This window comes from Arachis ipaensis, chromosome B4 (assembly GCF_059453495.1).
Source record: "Arachis ipaensis isolate K30076 ecotype BB chromosome B4, ASM5945349v1, whole genome shotgun sequence".
In the NCBI taxonomy this organism is placed as follows: domain Eukaryota; kingdom Viridiplantae; phylum Streptophyta; class Magnoliopsida; order Fabales; family Fabaceae; genus Arachis; species Arachis ipaensis.
The window spans coordinates 127,801,722-127,811,844 of record NC_142439.1 but is presented as its reverse complement, the minus strand read 5'-3'; the positions used below and the strand labels follow the sequence as shown (position 1 = coordinate 127,811,844).

Below are 10,123 nucleotides of genomic sequence, written 5' to 3'. Positions count from 1 at the left end.
ATTCATATCATCACCAAAATGGCCCATCTCAACCGTCCAACCTCAACCCACCATCACCATTAGAAGATAGACTCTCTAAAATCGAGACCTTGCTTGAAAATATTTGCAAGGAAGTTCAAGACAGTAAAGCATTCCGAGAGGAAGTATGATCCAATATGCAGAATCAAGACGCTGCCATCAAGAAATTTGAAATGCAAATTGGCTACCTATTCAAGCAAATTCCAAGCCACAATAGTTGTAACAATATTGATTCAGACCTAAGGGAGGAATGCCAGGCTATCACCGTTAGAAATGGGAAGGAATTGAAGGAGAGCTCCAAGAAACCACAAGAGAAGAACTCGGATGAACAGGAAAAGGGACAAGAGGAAGTTCAAGTCCCCACATCCAATGCACATCAAGAAGGAGAAGTGCTGAAGCCATATGTTCCAAAAGCTCCATACCCTCAGCAATTGAAGAAGAAGGGAGAGGACAACCAATTCTCAAGATTCCTTGAGATCTTCAAGAGGTTACAGATTAACATACCCTTTGCTGAAGCAATAGAGCAAAGGCCACTCTATGCCAAGTTCTTGAAGGAGTTGATGACCAAAAAAAGGAGCTGGAAGAACAACGAAACTGTGGTACTAACTGAAGAATGTAGTGCCATCATTCAACACAAATTACCCCAAAAGTTGAAGGATCCCGGGAGCTTTCAGATACCTTGTATCATAGGGAAAGTCACAGTGGAGAAGGCTCTATGTGATTTATGAGCTAGCATAAATCTGATGTCCTTGGCAATGATGAGAAGAATGAAGATTGAAGAAGCCAAGCCAACAAGAATGGCACTACAACTGGCAGACCGATCATTCAAGTTTTCTCATGGAATAGTGGAAGACTTGTTGGTAAAGGTAGGAGACTTCATCTTCCCAGCAGACTTTGTAGTGTTGGATATGGAGGAAGGAGCCAAGGCCTCTATCATCCTAGGAAGGCCATTCTTAGCCACTGCCGGAGCCATCATTGACGTTCAAAATGGTGAACTTACCCTCAGGCTACATGATGAGAAAATGATATTCAATGTGTTCAAGGCCATGAGTTACCCACAAGATTCACTGAGAGAATGTATGAGGTTGGACTCAGTAGAAGCTATAGTGCAAGAGATCATTGAAGAGGAAGAACTTGAGGAGTTGACAGGAGAAGAGGAGCCCGCATCCAGGGAAGAGGCTGCAGCAGCTGAGGTTCATGTTCAGGGCACATTAGAGGAGAAGAATGAAGACAATGAAGCATCCAAACTTGAACTAAAGGCACTGCTGCCCACTCTCAAATATGCATATTTAGGGGAGAATGAGAGTTATCCAGTGATCATAAACTCAGCCCTCAGCCAAGAACAAGAGGAGGAGTTACTCCAAGTATTGCAAAAACATAAGGATGCTATTGGATGGACCCTCGCTGATTTGAAGGGAATCAGTTCGGCCATATGCATGCATAAGATACTACTGGAAGATGATGCCAAGCCCTACATTCAACCCCAAAGGAGATTGAATCCAGCCATGAAAGAGGTGGTACAGAAGGAAGTCATGAAGCTGTGGTAGGCAGGGGTAATCTACCCAATTTTGGATAGCCCGTGGGTGAGCCCCGTCCAAGTGGTTCCCAAGAAAGGAGGAATCACTGTAGTACCCAATGAAAGGAAGGAGCTCATCCCTACAAGAACCGTCACAGGATGGAAGATGTGCATTGATTACAGAAAACTTAATGAAGCAACAAGAAAAGATCATTTCCCACTTCCATTCATGGATCAGATGCTCGAAAGGCTTGCAGGAGATGCATATTATTGTTTTCTAGACATTTATTCCGGATATAACCAAATAGTGGTTGATCCAAGAGACCAAGAGAAAACATCATTTACCTGCCCATATGGAGTGTTTGCTTACAGGCGCATGCCATTTGGGTTATGTAATGCACCTGCAAGTTTTCAACGTTGCATGCTCTCTATTTTCTCGGATATGATAGAAAGGTTCATTGAAGTCTTTATGAATGATTTTTCAGTATTCGAGGATTCCTTTCCTAATTACCTAAACCACCTTGCTTTGGTATTAAAAAGATGTCAAGAGACTAATCTGGTCTTGAATTGGGAAAAATGCCACTTTATGGTGACAGAAGGAATAGTCCTTGGCCATAAAGTTTCTAACCAAGGCATTGAGGTAGACAGAGCTAAGGTGGAATTAATTGAAAAATTACCTCCACCAAGTGATGTCAAGGCAAGTAGGAGCTTTTTAGGACATGCTGGCTTCTACAGAAGATTTATTAGAGGTTTTTCAAAAATAGCCAAGCCTTTAAGTAATCTCCTTGTGTCTGATACACCATTCATCTTTGATGAAAAATGCATGCTAGTGTTCGAAAACTTGAAAAACAGACTGTCCTCAGCCCCTATCATTACCCCACCTGATTGGAACTTACCATTCGAATTGATGTGTGATGCATCTGATTTTACAGTTGGGGCAGTGTTAGGGCAGAGGAAAGAGAACTTGGTGCATGTCATATACTATGCCAGCAAGATCCTCAATGATACTCAAAAAAATTATACCACTACTGAAAAGGAGTTGTTGGCAATAGTTTTTGCATTTGACAAGTTTAGATCATACCTCATTGGTTCTAAAGTGATTGTCTTCACTGATCACACAACACTTAAATATCTGTTTGCCAAGCAGGAATCGAAACCAAGACTGATAAGATGGATCTTATTGTTGCAAGAATTCAACATTGAAATTAGAGATAAGAAGGGAGTGGAGAACAAGGTAGCAGATCACCTGTCCAGAATCCCTTGTGAGAAAAGCAGCACATATGAGGCAAGTGTGAATGAGTTCTTTCCAGACGAACAATTGATGCTGGTCCACAAGGCACCCTGGTTTGCAGACATCACCAATTATAAGGCAACTGGGGATTTGCCTCCTGGAATCAACAAACATCAAAGAAAAAAACTCATTAATGATGCTAAATATTTCATTTGGGATGAGCCATACCTCTTCAAGAAGTGTTCAGATGGAATCCTTAGAAGGTGCATTTCAGAAGAAGAAGGACGTGAAGTCCTATGGAACTGCCATGGATCTTGCTATGGAGGACACTTTGGAGGAGAGAGAACTGCAGCCAAGGTACTATAATGTGGATTCTTTTGGCCTACTCTTTTTAAGGATGCAAAAGAACTAGTGAGGAGCTGCAATGAATGCCAAAGAGCTGGAAACTTACCCAAAAGAAATGACATGCCACAAAACTTCATCTTAGAACTTGAACTGTTTGATGTGTAGGGAATCGATTTCATGGGGCCCTTCCCAACCTCATACTCAAACAAGTATATCTTGGTGGCAGTGGATTACGTGTCCAAATGGGTTAAAGCTATTGCAACTCCAACAAATGATAACAGGGTGGTCATGAACTTTCTCAGGAAGAATATCTTTAATCGGTTTGGAGTTTCACGAGCCCTCATCAGTGATGGAGGAACCCATTTTTGCAACAGACCATTAGAAGCCCTCCTCCTGAAATATGGGGTGAAGCATAAAGTTGCCACACCTTATCATCCCCAAACAAGTGGGCAAACCGAAATATCCAACAGGGAGCTAAAAAGGATCTTGGAAAAGACTGTGGGAGCATCAAGAAGGGATTGGTCGAAAAAGCTAGATGATGCTCTTTGGGCATACAGAACGGCCTTCAAAACACCAATTGGGATGTCCCCATATCAACTGGTGTATGGAAAGGCATGTCACTTACCATTGGAGCTGGAACACAAAGCCTTTTGGGCTCTCAAGCTACTAAACCTTGATAGCAATGCTGCTGGTGAGAAAAGGATCTTGCAGCTGCAAGAACTCGAGGAGTTCAGGTCTCAAGCCTATGGAAACACCAAGATCTATAAGAAAAAGGCAAAGAGAAGGCATGATCTCAACCTGACACCAAGAAGCTTTGAAGAAGGATAGCAAGTACTCTTCTACAACTCCAGACTGAGACTCTTCCCTGGAAAACTCAAATCAAGGTGGTCAGGACCCTTTCTTGTCACAAAGGTCTCACCTTATGGACACATAGAAATTATGGAAGAAAGCTCGAAGAGGACATTCACTGTGAACGGACAAAGGCTCAAACACTACCTGGGCAACATGGGGGAAGGCCCCAAACTGAAGTATAATCTCAACTAGAGAAACAACCGTCGAGCTAGTGACGCTAAAAAAAAAAGCTCTTTGTTGGGAGGCAACCCAACTGAGGTAGTTTTCTTTCCATTATCATTTCAATAAAAGACACAAGTAGGATTCTCTGTATTGTGAGGAGCTAAGTTTGGTGTCCCACCAAAGGTTGCACTTGAAGTGTGCATGGTAACCCTTCAATGACAAGTCATTAGCTCCAACCAATCAGGGAAACTACTTAACAGTAGTTCAATCTCTAGTTCATAGTTGTTTTCTTAATAAAAAGCACATGAGGTTTCTGCATGAACTCAACCTACTGCATTAGGCAAGGAACTAAGTTTGGTGTTCACACACCAAATTAAGTTCAGAGATTCATAAGCATACATACATGCTAACTGTTTTTCAAGTGCTTGGGGAAACAAGCAACTTCCAATAACTTTACAGGAATTCAATCAATCCCTTGGAGTCGCTACACGCCATCATCCAAGAAGACAAAGAAGGATGCAAAAGCTATGGATGAGGATGGCAAGGAAGAAATAGGAATGCACCAAGAGGTTGTATTGTACTTAACTGTCCCTGAGTTGTAGTGTTCAAATTGGAAGTATGATTGAATCTTGTTCTCATGAACATCCATATTTTACTTGTTCTCCTTATTTACATATCAGTATGCTGGTTGAAGTTCCCTGTTTTCATTTTCATCTTGCTTAAGTGTATGCTTGTCCTTTAAGTTAAATAAAAGAAAGTGTTATGAAAAACAAGAGTGGAGTTCATTTGTGAATCAAGTTCTTAATGTGTGTGGTGTGGTCATTGATCAGCTAAGTTGGTTCACCAACAAGGTATATAGGCACTTATATGTTCTAAATTACATGCTTGAAACACATCCTATGAGAGTAGTCAAACAACAAGATCCTAATAAGAAAAAGAAAAAGAATAATAAGAGTTTGAAAAAGAAAGAAAGATAATAAGAAATAAGGCTAGGCACCAAGGGTTTGAATCTTGAGGCATGTGTATGTGGTGCTCTTGTGCAAGGGATCTGCTTGGATGAGTAAGCTCTCAGGGGTGCCTTATCACTTGGTAACTTGGGTTAACTAACCCGGTATTATCAGCTGACACTACAAGAATAAAGCCGATTAGCTACTACAAAAATTGTCGTAAAATCGTCGCTAATCTGACGCAAAATATGATTTGTGACGGATTAGCTACCGCCTAGCAACTAATGCTTTCCTCGCTAATTTCAAGTCGCAGATTAGTGAGACAAATATAACAATCGCTAATTTATCGGAAAATTTTTTTAGCGACCGAATAGATAGTCGCAAATCCATCACTTTTATAAAAGCTAATTCCATAGAAGAAATAGACTAAAAGGTAGTCGCTAATTAGCGACAAACTCTACTACAGCAAAATCATCGCTAAATCCAAGCTAACTTTGTAGACAAAATGGAATGCTTAGTTGACGCTAATTAGCAAGGAATTTTTCCGAATCTAATTTGTCGCAAATTGTCCGCTAATATAATCGCAAATCTGTCACATTTTCTAGCAAATCTATAGCTAATATTTGAAAATCCTTAATCAGATTTGTAGGAATTTTGTCGCTAAACCAAAGCTATTCTAAATAAGAAAGTAGAGTTATGAAGTAATCACTAATTTGCTAAGAAATAATACGTAGTCAATTAGTTGTAATACTATCGCAAATATCATCGCAAATTCCTTTTAAACCAGTAACAAATCGATAGGTATCTCGCACTACAAAAACAGGCTTTTGCCACACTTTTAAAACGTGCAAAAAAAGTGTAGCAATATTTTTTCGCGCGCTTTTAAAGCATGCCAAAAAGTGGACATATAGCCACGCTTTTAGAAACATGCCGATTGAGTTGGTTTTGGCTACGCTTTGAAAGCGTGCCAATAGGAGACATACAACCACACTTTTGAAGCGTGGCTTACTAGGTAGAACCTTTTGTCACGCATTCAAAGCGTGGCGTATTTCTTTGTCAAATTAAAAAAAAGGGAGAAAATAAGAAAGTTTATAAAGAATTGATTTTTTATTGATTTACATGAATTATTTACATGCTATAATTATAATTAAAAAAAATTACAATTCTATAACAAAACTAATAATTTAATTTACACACTACAAATGTAATGCAAATAAGCCAATAACAACCTCTGTTTCAAGCTAAAATATGGAGAAAAATGCTTGACCCATTTTTGGCAAATTTACCGAGAAATCATCAATTGAGTGTTGATTACCTCATCAGTTCTGCAAATTACAAAAAAGCAACACAGATCAATAAAAGAATGGGAAATCTTTTGTCTATACATGAGGTCATAGAATTATAAGGCAAACAAACCCATGATGCAGAACTCTACAAATGAATTCATAGAAGATGATCACCAAAGAAGTAGCAAGAAATTCAAAAAAGAAAAGGAAAGAAATTCATAATCATAAGGAATCCAACAGTCAAAATCAAAGGCACTGCACTACACTACACAACATCATGTGATTCTTGTTTGATTATAATAGTTGACATGTAGACTTACTAATTGATCAGCAAGCATTAACAATGTCTTCAGTGTAAACTTCCTGTTGCAATAATTGAATAAATCTTCCAAGCTTGGTCCAAGAAGGTCAATAGCCATAATGTTGTAGTCTCCTTCAACTCCAAACCACTTTAGGTGGAGAATCCCAATTTTAATAAGGAACCAAATTGGATTACTCAAAAGAAAACATCATGATTATTTTATGAGAAACTTGGAGTCTTAATTATTTGATTTTACTATAAATGCATGATTTCAAAATTCATAGTTTTGATTGCATTAAGACTAGAAGATTCTGGACAACAATCATTTAAAATTTTCAAACTTGAGAAAGCAGAAACCATTTTTCAAGTGAAAATTTTCTATTAGGTAGTACCTAAGACTTTTAGCACAGACAATGCTGAAAAGAAATAGACGTATATATACTTACTCCCTTCTTGAAGAAGCATATATATTTGATTCATAATGAAGCTGTGGATGTTTTGTCTTCACAGATTCCTGGAAAATTTTGGAGGGTAGTAAGTTATCACGAAGAATTACACTATTATAAAGAATCAAAACACAGAAGAACGATGAACAATTCAAGACAAAATGGCATGTAAAAATTGAAGAAAAAATAAGCATGCATCCATAAAGCTTTAATGTGTCATTTCATTTTATATGCCACTTCATAACTCAGAGATCTTATCAATTCTACGTAACCTTAATAAGTATTGCTCTAAGTATTGTCCTAAATTAAATGTAGATAGTAAGACAGACGAAATTTCCCCTTTTTTAATGTTAAGTTCTTTAGATGTTTAGCAATAAATTATCTCAAAAGTCATGTATCCTAACTAGAATCCAAATATCTTTTTGGAAGAAATCTTGCTAATTCTTTTTTCTAATTTACTCTCCAGGTTTTTGAGGTCCCTGACAATCATATTGCTCAATGACTCACCCAGAATTTGCCTTATATATATATATATATATATATATATATATATATATATATATACATATCAAACCGTCCACAAATTCACATGATTAAAAAAATCTGATCATTCCATATCTTTATTCATTTGTTTCTATCACTTTAAGCAACTCTACTTAGAATTGGAAGAAACATATTTTTAATGCTTAAAATTGAATGACATATGTCAAAGCCATTGTTTCAGACAACACCCAACTTGATTAAAAATGCACATATCAAAGAGATCAATTCTTTTAACCCTCAAGAAGAATGAGTAAGTAGGCTTTATTGAGTCATAATGTTTAAAAGAGACACTTTGGTTTTTACTTTTTACCAATCCCCTAAATAAGTTGTCAAGACAATTTCAATGCTTTCAATGGCATCCTCCAATGCCTCCAATCTTTTAATAGCCAATTTACAAACTGTATTTATACTATAAAACCTAAAGCTATAATCTTATTGTTCCTAAACTACATACATTATAATTTCTTTGACAAATGAACAATAAATTCTTCACACTTGGTTTCTAATTCTTATGCAATCAAAATAAGCACAAGATGCATAGTTGCAATTGCTACTATAAGCTTTGATCTAATAATATTGATGAGTCATAATGGGGGGTCTAGTTTCAGTTTACCTTCTTGTGCTTCAGTTGTGTTTGAGCTTCAATTAATGGTCGTGTGGGACCATGATGAGAGAAGGTTCTTGAACTGTGGGTCCTGTTTCACCAAACATCAAAGTTTGTAAATGCTCAGCTCTTACTACTTTACCCTTTCAAACAATCTTCAAACTCCTAAAATCATTGATTTCAAAAAAAAAAAAAAAGAAATCTTATCCAGGTTGTTAAAGTTTCAACAAACCCTATTTAGCACAAACTCATTAATCAAATAAATAAATAATTTCTCAGAAACAATCATCTGTTTACTCATTGCAAAAACATCAACATAAGCAAATTTCTTGTATACTATTAAACATAAGGTAAATCCAATAAAGATTGATATTAAACATTGTCAATCACTTTAACCCCAAAAAATTTTCACGGACAGAAACCCAAACTCAAACTGACATATGAATTTCCACAATGCAACAACTTAAAAGAAGTGGGAGTGAGCTTTGACGCCAAAAATAATAAATAAACGATAAAACTGGTCAAAATTTCTTGAATTTGTAGAAACTTTGGGAACCATAGTTTCTGTTAGATCTATGGTTTATTTACCGAAAGCAATGTTGGCGGCAATAACGACATTGCGGAGGAGTCGGTGGGAAACAGTGGTGTAGAGCCTAAGAGCTGTTGCGGGGTTCGTCGGAGTGACAATGAGCGCTGCCGCGATGCCGCTGGCAGCGGCGGAGTCAGGAAGAGAGAGCTTCTTTCCTGCAAACCATGGAGAAAAGGACTGAGGATGGTAGAAAAGATCACTAACGATGGCGGAGAAGACGTCTGATGATGGAAGTAACGAACGGTGATAGCCGGGCAAAAATCGAAGATGGTGGTGTGGGGAAAAGGCTTGGGGTTGTTGGTTGCCGCCATGAGTGAGGGACTATTGGCCGTTACCGTGAACCGCCATGGTCAATGAGGAGCTTTTGACCGTCGGTGGCTACTGGCTAGGGTAGTATGCTCTCTGCTAGGGTTCAAATTTGGGAGAAGAGAAGAATGAGAGTGCTGCAGATGATTTTAGGATTATGTTAAAAGATAAAAGGAGCTTATACGCAATTTTTAATTTGAAGCACCTGAAAAGGAAGCGCGCTGGCGCTTATTCGAGTGTTTTTAATTTTTAGAATTAAACATTTTTTAAAATTAATATAATTTGTTTTGTGTTTTGTGTTACTAATTTATTTTTTTTTTGTTTTTAAATTTTTATTTTGATTTTTTTTTTGAAATTTAAATTTTAAAAAATATTTTATAAGATAGATAAAATTTGTTTAATAAATACAAAAATATTTATGTAAATATTAATGATTTTGTATCAAAATAAATAAACTAAAATAATTTGTATTATTTTTTTAATTTAAAAATATTTCTATATTTTTTAATTTATATTTTTATAATCAAAATCTCATAAATTCAACTTAAATATACATTATTGGATACTTTGTATATAATAAAATTTATTTAAAATATAATTTATAGAGCAATATATATCATATAAATAAATAGTAAACAAATATTCGGCATTTTTTTTTTGCACCAGGGTATCCATCAGATCGGAAACCCAATGACTAATCTCTTGAGTACTGCAGAGGTAAAGTAGGCGACTCTCCCAAGCAAGCAAGCTCCATTCTCATTCTCCAGTGAGTATCGAACCCGGGAGAGATGGTTAAGGGACACAGACCCTCATCCATCTGTGCCAATTTGCGTTGGTACAAGTATTCGGCATTTGAATCTCATCTCGTGTATGTAAATAAAACTCCGATTCATAATAGATTAATTCTTAACTTGTCAAGTTAAGGAATATCATGAAAAACAAAAAATAGTAAATATATATAATGAATGGACGACCAC

General features: G+C 36.9%; 1 long non-coding RNA gene across 1 annotated transcript; it reads right to left on the bottom strand.

Annotated features, from left to right (window-relative positions):
* Positions 1 to 6,149: 6,149 nt before the first annotated feature.
* LOC107637678 (uncharacterized) lies at positions 6,150 to 9,287 on the bottom strand. Its single transcript, XR_015881117.1, has 5 exons — positions 8,840 to 9,287; positions 8,261 to 8,342; positions 7,105 to 7,172; positions 6,678 to 6,806; positions 6,150 to 6,396 (listed from the first exon to the last, which is right to left on the bottom strand). It is a non-coding gene; the product is annotated as an uncharacterized LOC107637678 (long non-coding RNA).
* Positions 9,288 to 10,123: the final 836 nt, after the last annotated feature.